The sequence below is a fragment of the Panthera onca genome, chromosome B4 (assembly GCF_046562875.1).
Source record: "Panthera onca isolate mPanOnc1 chromosome B4, mPanOnc1 haplotype 2, whole genome shotgun sequence".
NCBI classification, from domain to species: domain Eukaryota; kingdom Metazoa; phylum Chordata; class Mammalia; order Carnivora; family Felidae; genus Panthera; species Panthera onca.
In genome coordinates, this window is record NC_138345.1 from 108,762,968 (window position 1) to 108,777,649 (window position 14,682).

Sequence of the window (14,682 nt, forward strand, 5' to 3'; positions counted from 1 at the left end):
TGGCATTCTGTAATGCTCTATGTCTGGTTACTTCTCCTGTAAATAAAGGGTTCCTTCCAAGACAAAAATGAGGTGTATACATTGTGAGGGAAGCAAAGACGATATAGTGACCTGAGAGCCAAAAGATAAAGCAAATCGAATTTTTCCTTTTTTCTCCACCCACCCTGTAGCTGTGGCTGATCACTTTACTCAGGAAGGTGGAGGGAAGAAGAAATAGGAGATGTGAAAGGAAACACCCTAGCAAATGCCCCTGCCTTTCTCCCTCTTCAGAAGTGGCAACTCTATAGCTATCACTGGGGAAAAAACACAAGAAAGTCCAAAAGAATTAGCTTCAGTATCCCAGTTGGGAATTATAGTTATCCAGTAGATTTTCAAAGACCACAAAAGGAAAGGAAAGGAAAGGAAGAAATAAAGGGAAGGAGGAAAGCTACTTATCATTCTCAAATGCTGTTTTTATAATGACCATGGTGTTTAGGACTCAAGATACATAAAGCAAATGAAAAATGATAGAAGTTAATATATCTAATAGCTGACCATTGAGTGCTATCCAACTGCATTGTACACATGTGTATTGAGCATCTCAGTTAAAATAACAATTACAGTAGTGAACAAGGCACATACTTTTAAGAGTTTCAGATGTATATCTCCACTTAAAAATTATCAATTTTACTAACACTATATCACCGCAATAAATTCAGGAACTCATGCAATTATATGTGAGTGATACCTGAACTATTCCTGGGGTATTAGGTCTTCTTTATTATAGGAAGTAACATTTAGGAAAAGACTAAGTAAATCCTGATTAAAAGGATAAGGATTATTTCCAGGCACTGGGAACAAAACCCCAGGGGAAATATGTATATTACATTTGGATACTGAGGATAATTCAGTATTGCTCAAGTGTAGAGTGAGGTATGAAGGGCATATAAAGAGATGTGTCTAGAGAGATAATGAGTCATTTATGCTATATAAAGGAGTTTGGACTTTATTTTTGAATGAAGAGTCATCGAGGGCTGTTAAATAGAGGTGAAAAATAATCATATTTGCATTTTAGGAAGATCACTCTTCACATCATGCTAGTCAGGTAAAAAGCATCGCCACATGCCTAGTTTGCCAAGACAAAAACTTAGCAGTCATACTATTTACACTTTCTTCCTTCACTTCTAATATCCAGATTATTATCAATTGATTCTACCTTCTTTAAAACCTTTTGTTATTTCTAGCTTTCATGGCATTATTTCTAGCTTTCACCATCTCTTATCTGCATAAAGACAAGAACCTTTTATTTCATTTCCGTTTCAAGTACTTTCCTACTTCAACACCTTTTACCTAGCTGTCAATTCTTTCTAGAGTATACATGTTATATTATTCTCCTGCTTACAACAATTTATTTACTCATCATCACCTGAAGAATAACGCCCAAGTCTTTAAGATGATCTGCAAGTGTTGGCTCGAAACTGTGGGAGCATCCGGGATGCAGTCTGAAACTGGCCCCCATATGCAAAGGACAGGGAGAGACAGAAGAAGAAGGGCACTCCAATGGGTAGATGGCAAGTTTAATAAGCAAGAGAACTTATGTAGGAGGCTTGTCTTGAGTGGCTGCAATGAGGAGCTCTCCATACCTGCCCTAAGCTTAAAGGTTTCCATAGAGGCTTTAACTGGACTCTGTTACAGTTACTCTCCCAAGGCTGCATCCCACACCAGTACATTCACTCCAAGGACAGAAGAGGGTGCGAAGAGCCTCGGACTGCTCAGGTCCACTCAGGGTCAGAGGTCATATCCTCTTGATGACCCCCTCTAACAACAAGATTTGACTGTGTTGCTTTCTCAATTGACACCTACCCTGACAGGATTGCAACCTTATGGGGAAAAACAATGATGAACCACATCGTTGGGTTTTACCTCTAAGACCTCTACACATGCTGCCGCTTGTACCTAGAGTATTTCACTAGAACTGTGGAGCTAGAGATTTCCTTTATATGGAATTCCTACATATGGAATGTTTTGGTTAAATATTACTTTGTCTTTGAAACCATCCTGATTCCCTCAAATAGAGTTAATTTTATGCTCTGAGCTAATGCTTGTCTTGTGATGGTTTGGTGACCATCTCATTAAAGTCAATTTTCACGTAAAATATATATCCCTTTTTGGAAATCATTCTCCCCTCCCCTCTCTTCTCTTTAGATTTCTCTTTTTCTTTCTTTCTCCCTCCCTTTCCTCCTTCCTTAGCAATTTATGCCTGCTTTTCACTTTCATATATCTGTGTTGATTTATACATTTTGAGTTTGTGGTGAATATGGCACACCTCAGTTCTCTTGTCATCTATTTTTTCCTTATACTTTCATTTATATTTTTCCACTTCTCTCTTTTACTACTTTTCCCACCTTTTTTTTCTCCTTTTCATTTTGTCTTCTATATTTTTCTATACCTCTTGTGTCTTTCTTTTCTGCAGGTTTGCTCCATTTCTCCCCTATCCTCCTCTTTTTTGATCCCTTCCTATTTTTTTTTAGGTTTTTATTTAAATTCAAGTTAGTTACCATACAGTATAATATTAGTTTCAAGTGTACAATATAGTGGTTCAACACTTCCATACAATACCTGGGGCTCATCACAGCAAGTGATCCCCATCACCTATTTCACCCAACCCCCCACCCACCTCCCCTCTGGTAATCCTCCATTTGTTCTCTATAGTTAAGAGTCCCTTGCTTAGAAGGGACTTTTTCTTAGAAGAAAAAACAAGACCTTGAAACCATCTTACTAAGTTTTGGAGAAATATACTAAAAAATTCTCCAGATGATGAACATTCTCATTTTCATGTTATCTTCAATTAACATGATGCAAAGCTAAGTTGTGGTAAGGGTTGCATTTCATTTCCATTACATAGTTGTGTTACAGGCCTACAGAAATTCGCTTTTTAGTTATTTTGTTATTAAACACCTGGTTCTCTGCAAGCTCTTTGTAAAATACTACTTTCCCACTTGCAATTTCAATTAATATATAAAGAGACTGAATGTATACTAAAATTAATTTTATTATTAATAAATGATAAAGCAGAAAGAGAGGGAGAGGGAGAATCTCAAGCTGGCTCTGCTCTGTCAGTGTAGAGCCCGACATAGGGCTCAATATCACAAACCATAAGATCATGACCTGACCCAAAATCAAGAGTCAGACACATAATTGACTGAGTCACCCAGATGACCTCCCACAAATTATTTTTATTAGCAATAATCAGAATGAAGATTTATTTCCTTTGTCACTATATATGATTACTAAAATAATTCATTTTCTCTTAGTTTTATTTTAGCTGTAGCAGTCTAAAAATGTGGCTTATTTTATTTAAAAAAATCAATCAACATTTAGACCTTTTTAAATTACATTTTTAAATTTTAATAACTTATTTATCCTGAAAAAGTTATTAGAGTGACTGACTTTATAACATGGAGATGATTGCAACATGATGAAGTTAAAAATAAAATAAACATAGAAATAGCATCTTGCTTATAAATAAATGCATTTATAAATAAAAGAGACATAAGTTAGGTAGATAAGAAATATATATATGTGAGGTTTAATAAAAGACAACTTATATATAACATCTTTCTAAACTGACAGCATTGAACAGAAAAAGAGACTTGCATTAAAACATATAATAAATATTGAACTTAGGAATAAACTTAACAAGTGAGGTAAAAGCCTTGCACACCAAAAACTATAAACACTACCATAAATAAATAAATAAATAAATAAATAAATAAATAAATAAATAGAATAAAGAGGACAGAAATCAATGGAATCTTGTGTCCATGAATTGGAAATTTTAATATTGTTAAGATGTCAATGCTACCAATGTTATCTACAGATTGAATGCAATCCCTACCAAAATCCCAATGGTATTTTTGTCAAAAACAGAAAAATCTCTTCTAAAATGCATATTGAAACTCAAAGGTTCTCAAATATCCAAAACAATCTAGAAAACAGAAATCAAAATGGGAGATCTTACCTTCCTGATTTCAAAATTGACCACACAGCCACAGTCATTAGATGGAGTGTGGTGTTGACATAAAGACAGACAGATAGGACAGAAGAGCAGAGAGTACAGAAATAAAAATTTGCATATATGGTCAAATGAGTTGACAATGGTACTAAGATCATTCAAGAGAAAGGGCAATCTTTTTAACAGATGGTGCTGGGAGAACTACATGTCCACATGTGAAAGAATGAAGTTGAACACTTCTATCATATACAGAAATTCACTCAAAATAGATCAAAGACTTAAATGTAAAACATACAATTATAAAACTGTAAGGACATAGAAGGAAGCTTTGTGACACTGGATTCGGCAATGATTTTTTGGATATGACATCTGGAGCTACTGGACTACATCAAATTTAAAACTTCTGAGCAAGCAACACAACCCAAAGAATAAGAAAGCAATTCACAGAATAGTAGAAAATATTTGAAAATCATATATCTTATAAGGGGTTAATATTTAAAACATTTAAGTAATTCATACAAATCATCACCAAAAAAACCAAACAACACAATTAAAAAAATAGGTAAAGGCCTTGAATAAACATTTCTCTAAAGAAGATATACAAGATCAATAAGTATATGAAAAGATATTCAATATCACTAATCATTAGAGAAATGCAAATCAAAACCACAATGATATGACATCTCACCCTCATTAAGATGGCTACCATCAGAAACAGAAAATAAAAAAGGTTGGTGAGGATGTGGGGAAATTCAAATGTTAGTGTATTAGTAGGAACGTAAAATACTGAAGCTGCTATGTAAACAAAAGGCAGATCCTCAAATGTTAAAAATAAAATTACTCTATGATCTATCAATTTCATTTCTAAGTACATACCTAAAAGAACTGAAAGGGACTCAAGCAGATATGCATGGACCCATGTTCATAGCAGTATTTTTCACAATAGCTCAAAGATGAAATCAACCCAAGTACCTAACTAAGAATTACTGTATAAACAAAACGGGGCACCTAGGTGGCTCAGTTGGTTAAGCATCTGACTTCAGTTCAGGTCAGGGTCTTGAGGTGAGCTTGAACCCCACATCAGGCTCCCTGCTGTCAGCCCAGAGCCCATTTCAGATCCTCTGTTCTCCTCTCTCTCTGCCCTCCCCTGCTCATGCGCTCGCTCTCTTCCTCCCTCTCTCTCTCTCTCTCTCTCTCTCAAAAATAAATAAACACTAAAAAAAAAATGTGGAATACATATGCAAAGGGATATTATTTGATTTTACAGGGAAGGAAATTCTGACCCATATAACAATATGGATGAATTTTGAAGACATTATGCTAAGTAAAATAAGTCAGGCACAAAAAGATAAATTTTAAATGATTGTACTTACATGAGGTACTTAAACTAGTCAAATTCATAGAAACCAAAAATAGAGTGGTGATTGTCAGGGATCAGGGAAAGAAAGACCAAGGAGCTCTTTTTTAATGGGTATAGAGTTTCAGGGTGGGAAGATGAATAAAGTTGTAGACATGAATAGGGGTGATGATTGTACCATGCTGCTGAACTATTACACGTAGAAATGGTTACAATGATAAATTTTATGTTATATATTTTACCATAATAAAAAAGTGCAAAAGTAAATATTAAATCTTTACTGATATGATGAGAAAAATCAAAGGTGAAAAATTCTAAATATTTTTCCAAGTGTAAGGTATTTTTAAAATCAAAGCATCACACATATATGCTGTTTTCTGTATGACATAGTAATGGTCTGAAAAACCATGATTCTTGTTTTTGATTTTTTAATTTAATTTTTAATTAAGTTTAATTTTGTTTTTTTAATTTATTACCATTTCATCATAAAATAATGGAATAAAAATATTGCTTCTTTAGGAATGTAAATGTCTAAATACAAACCTAAGTTTTATTACTTCTTTTAACAAAAAAGTTTATACTTTGGGGCGCCTGGGTGGCTCAGTCAGTTGAGCGTCCAACTTTGGCTCAGGTCATGATCTCATGGTTGGTGAGTTCGAGCCCCACGTCGGGCTCTGTGCTGATGGCTCAGAGCCTAGAGCCTGCTTCGGATTCTGTGTCTCCCTCTCTCTCTGCCTCTCCCCAACTTGTGCTCTGTCTCTCTGTCTCTCAAAAATAAATAAATGTAAAAAAAAAATTTTAAGTTTATATATTCATTGTCGAAAAATATGAATATATGAATAAAAAGAATAAAATGTATAAATTCCACCACTGTTAACACCTTAAGGGTATATCCTTTCCTCCAATCTTCTTTTCATATATATGTGTGTGGTGTGTTGTGTGTGTGTATACACATATACACACATATATACAAAATAAAATATTACTCTCTCTAAATATAAATACAATTTCCTGCATGTATATGAAGATTACATGTGTATATGCATATGTACAATATATGTACTGTATATGTGTACACACACACACATATACAAAAGAGAGAAAGAGAATATTTAGTTTTGCAAGATGAGAAAGTTCTGGAGATAAACTGAACAATATAAATGTATTTAACACTAGTTGTACACTAACAATGATTAAGTTGACAAATTTGTTCATGTGTATTTTTATTACACATTTATTCAGTTTAAATTCTGAAAATCATATAATAAATATATTTTTAAAATGCTTTCAATGGAAGATGAGTTTCAAAAATCATTGAAGTAATCATTTATTAAAAGAATATATCTTCACAAAGAGTCCATGATAAGCTTTGGAATTCATATTAATATTATAAATCAAAGTCTATATGAAAGAAATTTCATTTTGTTTTTTCCTTAAATTAAACTTTTTTATTGTTTTTTGGTAAATTCAGAGTAATTTTGCCAAATAACAAACTTACTGTTTTTTGTTTGCTTTACAGAAGGTAAAATATTCTTGATAATTTCATTAAAAATGTGCAGCATTTCACGTTAGACATCATAACGTTGCTAAATAACAGTGTCTGTTATATTCAAAAAGGTGAAATATTAATACTTAAAAGCCTCCATCCTTAGATCCAGCGACAGACACCTCACTCACAAGCAGCTTCAGGGAAAATATATATGAGCTATCTTAAATTTCTTTAAATATGTGAACCCTGACATCAAAAAACAATTCAATAGGATTAGCAAACTATATTTTGATCTTCCAAATTTAAATGAGTTTCTTATTTATCTTTATATTCAAACACTAAAGATAAGAGCCTCAGCCCAGTTATCTATTAACGAATTGTTAGTGATTTCCATGAAAATAGAGTAAATGGCTTGAGAAAAATTTAATACTAATCCAATAGCACTGACATCTTTGATTCAAGAGAATTTGATTTTATTATAAACAATAAACTGTTCTACCAGAAAGTATTATTTAAAAAATTCTTAAACTACTCAGAAGTGTTTTCTAACTAATGTTAACAGTTTATGAATTAAATAAACATGACTTAAGAGATCACTTGAGAGGTTCCGGAAGATGGCGGCGTAGGAGGACGCGGGGCTCACAGCGCGTCCTGCCGATCACTTAGATTCCACCTACACCTGCCTAAAGAACCCAGAAAACGGCCAGAGGATTAGCAGAAGGGAGTCTCCGGAGTCAAGCGCAGACTAGAGGCCCACGGAAGAGGGTAGGAAGGGCGGCGAGGCGGTGCGCGCTCCACGGACTGGCGGGAGGGAGCCGGGGCGGAGGGGCGGCTCGCCGGCCAAGCGGAGCCCCCGAGTCTGGCTGGCAAAAGCGGATGGGCCGGACAGACTGTGTTCCGACAGCAAGCGCGACTTAGCGTCTGGGAGGTCATAAGTTAACAGCTCTGCTCGGAAAGCGGGAAGGCTGGAGGACAAAGGGAGGGAGAGCTGCTGAGCCCCCGGACGGCAGAGCTCAGCTTGGCGGGGAACAAAGGCGCCAGCGCCATCTCCCCCGCCCATCCCCCAGCCAAAATCCCAAAGGGAACCAGTTCCTGCCAGGGAACTTGCTCGCTCCGCGCAAACACCCAACTCTGTGCTTCTGCGGAGCCAAACCTCCAGCAGCGGATCTGACTCCCTCCCGCTGCCACAGGGCTCCTCCTGAAGTGGATCACCTAAGGAGAAGCGAGCTAAGCCTGCCCCTCCAGCCCCCGTGCACCTTGCCTACCCACCCCAGCTAATACGCCAGATCCCCAGCAACACAAGCCTGGCAGTGTGCAAGTAGCCCAGACGGGACACGCCACCCCACAGTGAATCCCGCCCCTAGGAGAGGGGAAGAGAAGGCACACACCAGTCTGACTGTGGCCCCAGCAGTGGGCTGGGGGCAGACATCGGGTCGGACTGCGGCCCCGCCCACTAACTCCAGTTATACACCACAGCACAGGGGAAGTGCCCTGCAGGTCCTCACCACGCCAGGGACTCTCCAAAATGACCAAACGGAAGAATTCCCCTCAGAAGAATCTCCAGGAAATAACAACAGCTAATGAACTGATCAAAAAGGATTTAAATAATATAACAGAAAGTGAATTTAGAATAATAGTCATAAAATTAATCGCTGGGCTTGAAAACAGTATACAGGACAGCAGAGAATCTCTTGCCACAAAGATCGAGGGACTAAGGAACAGTCACGAGGAGCTGAAAAACGCTTTAAACGAAATGCAAAACAAAATGGAAACCACGATGGCTCGGCTTGAAGAGGCAGAGGAGAGAATAGGTGAACTAGAAGATAAAGTTATGGAGAAAGAGGAAGCTGAAAGAAAGAGAGATAAAAAAATCCAGGAGTATGAGGGGAAAATTAGAGAACTAAGTGATACACTAAAAAAAAATAATATACGCATAATTGGTATCCCAGAGGAGGAAGAGAGAGGGAAAGGTGCTGAAGGGGTACTTGAACAAATTATAGCTGAGAACTTCCCTGAACTGGGGAAGGAAAAAGGCATTGAAATCCAAGAGGCACAGAGAACTCCCTTCAGACGTAACTTGAATCGATCTTCTGCACGACATATCATAGTGAAACTGGCAAAATACAAGGATAAAGAGAAAATTCTGAAAGCAGCAAGGGATAAACGTGCCCTCACATATAAAGGGAGACCTATAAGACTCGTGACTGATCTCTCCTTTGAAACTTGGCAGGCCAGAAAGGCTTGGCACGATATCTACAGTGTGCTAAACAGAAAAAATATGCAGCCGAGAATCCTTTATCCAGCAAGTCTGTCATTTAGAATAGAAGGAGAGATAAAGGTCTTCCCAAACAAACAAAAACTGAAGGAATTTGTCACCACGAAACCAGCCCTACAAGAGATCCTAAGGGGGATCCTGTGAGACAAAGTACCAGAGACATCACTACAAGCATAAAACATACAGACATCACAATGACTCTAAACCCATATCTTTCTATAATAACACTGAATGTAAATGGATTAAATGCGCCAACTAAAAGACATAGGGTATCAGAATGGATAAAAAAACAAGACCCATCTATTTGCTGTCTACAAGAGACTCATTTTAGATCTGAGGACACCTTTAGATTGAGAGTGAGGGGATGGAGAACTATTTATCATGCTCCTGGAAGCCAAAAGAAAGCTGGAGTAGCCATACTTATATCAGACAAACTAGACTTTAAATTAAAGGCTGTAACAAGAGATGAAGAAGGGCATTATGTAATAATCACAGGGTCTATCCACCAGGAAGAGCTAACTAGTATAAATGTCTATGCGCCAAATACCCGAGCCCCCAGATATATAAAACAGTTACTCATAAACATAAGCAACCTTATTGATAAGAATGTGGTCATTGCAGGGGACTTTAACACCCCACTTACAGAAATGGATAGATCATCTAGACACACAGTCAATAAAGAAACAAGGGCCCTGAATGATACATTGGATCAGATGGACTTGACAGATATATTTAGAACTCTGCATCCCAAAGCAACAGAATATACTTTCTTCTCGAGTGCACATGGAACATTCTCCAAGATAGATCATATACTGGGTCACAAAACAGCCCTTCATAAGTTTACAAGAATTGAAATTATACCATGCATACTTTCAGACCACAATGCTATGAAGCTTGAAATCAACCACAGGAAAAAGTCTGGAAAACCTCCAAAAGCATGGAGGTTAAAGAACACCCTACTAACGAATGAGTGGGTCAACCAGGCAATTAGAGAAGAAATTAAAATATATATGGAAACAAACGAAAATGAAAATACAACAATCCAAACGCTTTGGGATGCAGCGAAGGCAGTCCTGAGAGGAAAATACATTGCAATCCAGGCCTATCTCAAGAAACAAGAAAAATCCCAAATACAAAATCTAACAGCACACCTAAAGGAAATAGAAGCAGAACAGCAAAGGCAGCCTAAACCCAGCAGAAGAAGAAAAATAATAAAGATCAGAGCAGAAATAAACAATATAGAATCTAAAAAAACTGTAGAGCAGATCAACGAAACCAAGAGTTGGTTTTTTGAAAAAATAAACAAAATTGACAAACCTCTAGCCAGGCTTCTCAAAAAGAAAAGGGAGATGACCCAAATAGATAAAATCATGAATGAAAATGGAATGATTACAACCAATCCCTCAGAGATACAAACAATTATCAGGGAATACTATGAAAAATTATATGCCAGCAAATTGGACAACCTGGAAGAAATGGACAAATTCCTAAACATCCACACTCTTCCAAAACTCAATCAGGAGGAAATAGAAAGCTTGAACAGACCAATAACCAGCAAAGAAATTGAATCGGTTATCAAAAATCTCCCAACAAATAAGAGTCCAGGACCAGATGGCTTCCCAGGGGAGTTCTACCAGACATTTAAAGCAGAGATAATACCTATCCTTCTCAAGCTATTCCAAGAAATAGAAAGGGAAGGAAAACTTCCAGGCTCATTCTATGAAGCCAGTATTACTTTGATTCCTAAACCAGACAGAGACCCAGTAAAAAAAGAGAACTACAGGCCAATATCCCTGATGAATATGGATGCAAAAATTCTTAATAAGATACTACCAAATCGAATTCAACAGCATATAAAAAGAATTTTTCACCATGATCAAGTGGGATTCATTCCTGGGATGCAGGGCTGGTTCAACATTCACAAATCGATCAACGTGATACATCACATTAACAAAAAAAAAGAGAAGAACCATATGATCCTGTCAATCGATGCAGAAAAGGCCTTTGACAAAATCCAGCACCCTTTCTTAATAAAAACCCTTGAGAAAGTCGGGATAGAAGGAACATACTTAAAGATCATAAAGGCCATTTATGAAAAGCCCACAGCTAACATCATCCTCAACGGGGAAAAACTGAGAGCTTTTTCCCTGAGATCAGGAACACGACAGGGATGCCCACTGTCACCGCTGTTGTTTAATATAGTGCTGGAAGTTCTAGCATCAGCAATCAGACAACAAAAGGAAATCAAAGGCATCAAAATTGGCAAAGATGAAGTCAAGCTTTCGCTTTTTGCAGATGACATGATATTATACATGGAAAATCCGATAGACTCCACCAAAAGTCTGCTAGAACTGATACATGAATTCAGCAAAGTTGCAGGATACAAAATCAATGTGCAGAAATCAGTTGCATTCTTATACACTAACAATGAAGCAACAGAAAGACAAATGAAGAAACTGATCCCATTCACAATTGCACCAAGAAGCATAAAATACCTAGGAATAAATCTAACCAAAGATGTAAAAGATCTGTATGCTGAAAACTATAGAAAGCTTATGCAGGTAATTGAAGAAGATATAAAGAAATGGAAAGACATTCCCTGCTCATGGATTGGAAGAATAAATATTGTCAAAATGTCAATACTACCCAAAGCTATCTACACATTCAATGCAATCCCAATCAAAATTGCACCAGCATTCTTCTCGAAACTAGAACAAGCAATCCTAAAATTCATATGGAACCACAAAAGGCCCCGAATAGCCAAAGTAATTTTGAAGAAGAAGACCAAAGCAGGAGGCATCACAATCCCAGACTTTAGCCTCTACTACAAAGCTGTCATCATCAAGTCAGCATGGTATTGGCATAAAAACAGACACATAGACCAATGGAATAGAATAGAAACCCCAGAACTAGACCCACAAACGTATGGCCAACTCATCTTTGACAAAGCAGGAAAGAACATCCAATGGAAAAAAGACAGTCTCTTTCACAAATGGTGCTGGGAGAACTGGACAGCAACATGCAGAAGGTTGAAACTAGACCACTTTCTCACACCATTCACAAAAATAAACTCAAAATGGATAAAGGACCTGAATGTGAGACAGGAAACCATCAAAACCTTAGAGGAGAAAGCAGGAAAAGACCTCTCTGACCTCAGCCGTAGCAATCTCTTACTCGGCACATCCCCAAAGGCAAGGGAATTAAAAGCAAAAGTGAATTACTGGGACCTTATGAAGATAAAAAGCTTCTGCACAGCAAAGGAAACAACCAACAAAACTAAAAGGCAACCAACGGAATGGGAAAAGATATTTGCAAATGACACATCGGACAAAGGGCTAGTATCCAAAATCTATAAAGAGCTCATCAAACTCCACACCCGAAAAACAAATAACCCAGTGAAGAAATGGGCAGAAAACATGAATAGACACTTCTCTAAAGAAGACGTCCGGATGGCCAACAGGCACATAAAAAGATGTTCAACGTCGCTCCTTATCAGGGAAATACAAATCAAAACCACACTCAGATATCACCTCACACCAGTCAGAGTGGCCAAAATGAAGAAATCAGGAGACTATAGATGCTGGAGAGGATGTGGAGAAACAGGAACCCTCTTGCACTGTTGGTGGGAATGCAAATTGGTGCAGCCGCTCTGGAAAGCAGTGTGGAGGTTCCTCAGAAAATTAAAAATAGACCTACCCTATGACCCAGCAATAGCACTGCTAGGAATTTATCCAAGGGATACAGGAGTACTGATGCATAGGGGCACCTGTACCCCAATGTTTATAGCGGCACTCTCAACAATAGCCAAATTATGGAAAGAGCCTAAATGTCCATCAACTGATGAATGGATAAAGAAATTGTGGTTTATATACACAATGGAATACTACGTGGCAATGAGAAAAAATGAAATATGGCCTTTTGTAGCAACATGGATGGAACTGGAGAGTGTGATGCTAAGTGAAATAAGCCATACAGAGAAAGACAGATACCATATGGTTTCACTCTTATGTGGATCCTGAGAAACATAACAGAAACCCATGGGGGAGGGGAAGGAAAAAAAAAAAAAAAAAAAAAGAGGTTAGAGTGGGAGAGAGCCAAAGCATAAGAGACTGTTAAAAACTGAGAACAAACTGAGGGTTGAGGGTGGGAGGGCAGGGTGGGAGGGAGGGCAGGGTGGGTGATGGGTATTGAGGAGGGCACCTTTTGGGATGAGCACTGGGTGTTGTATGGAAACCAATTTGACAGTAAATTTCATATATTAAAAAAAAAAAAAAAAAAAAAAAAAAAAAAGAGATCACTTGAACTCCATTGCCAGAATAATACACCTTTTGCAGGTACACAAACTATTAAAGCACAACATAAAAAATAAACAATACACTTTCTAAATTAAAATAAATATATACATATATATAGAAAATAATGGCAACAAATTTCCAACCCAAATGCTTCAAATTGCTTCTGGCTTTCAGAATTGCTATCTGCTCTATATGTCATCTATGAATGTTTTGATACATTTCTGGATAGAAATAAGTAGTTTAAAGAGTTAATATATCAATAAGGCTTATATAAGATGTAAGCTTTTAAGTCAGATATGAAAGATATTAAAACAAATAGTATTTTAACCCTAAAGTGACAATTACCTAAATTAATTTGTTGTCAAATATGTTGTTAACACACTAAACATTCTAGCGTAAACTTTAAAAACTTAATAATTTGTGATATATGTTCTTTCATGGATCAAAAAATAGTTCAGTGAATTTTCAAATTTAAGAAAATACAAATGTGTAAGAAAAAACTATGCACCTCATGTGGGCAAATAATGTAATTTCACATAAAATGATGTCAAGGCCATGCTCAAGGCCAGAAACACCTTTGGAATAATTTCATGCTATTATGCAGGGCAGGAATTCTTTGCAATAGGCAGAGGTTTTATTTCATTATAGAGAGTGGAAAAAAAGTGTTAAAATTTATACACCAATAGCCAACTTTATTGGATCTTCTCTTAGACTGGTAAGAAAGCTGAATGTGATAATCATGAAAACAAAATATTCTTCCCTATTGCCAAATTACTGAGTGCAGAGTTTCTGGACAACCATTTCATAGTATTTTCTAAGCTTTTTGAATGTCTTTTGACACCAGTGAAATACAGGATGTGTGATATTTCTTTTGAGGTGAGGGAGTTTTAAAACCATGTACATTTAAATTTGTGAAAAACAAAAACAAAACAAAACAAAACAAAACTTCATAAATCATACACTTCAATCCTTTTTTTCTTTACTCCCTTGTTTGGTGTGGTTCCCAAAGTCACTGACAGAAAATCTGCAATCAACATTTTTAGTGTGTATTCATTTCACAAAACCAAACTATGCCTTCATCTATGGAAAAAGCCTAGAAATATGTATACTTTTACATCATGTTATCCAACCACACAAAAATTTTAATAACTATGGTAAATCATTGTGTGAGGTACTCCAAGTGAAAAGATAATTTAAAAAAATACTAACCATTCCTATAAGAACTTGTAAAATACAACAGGAAACTTAAAATCAATCAAATAGGTAAAAATT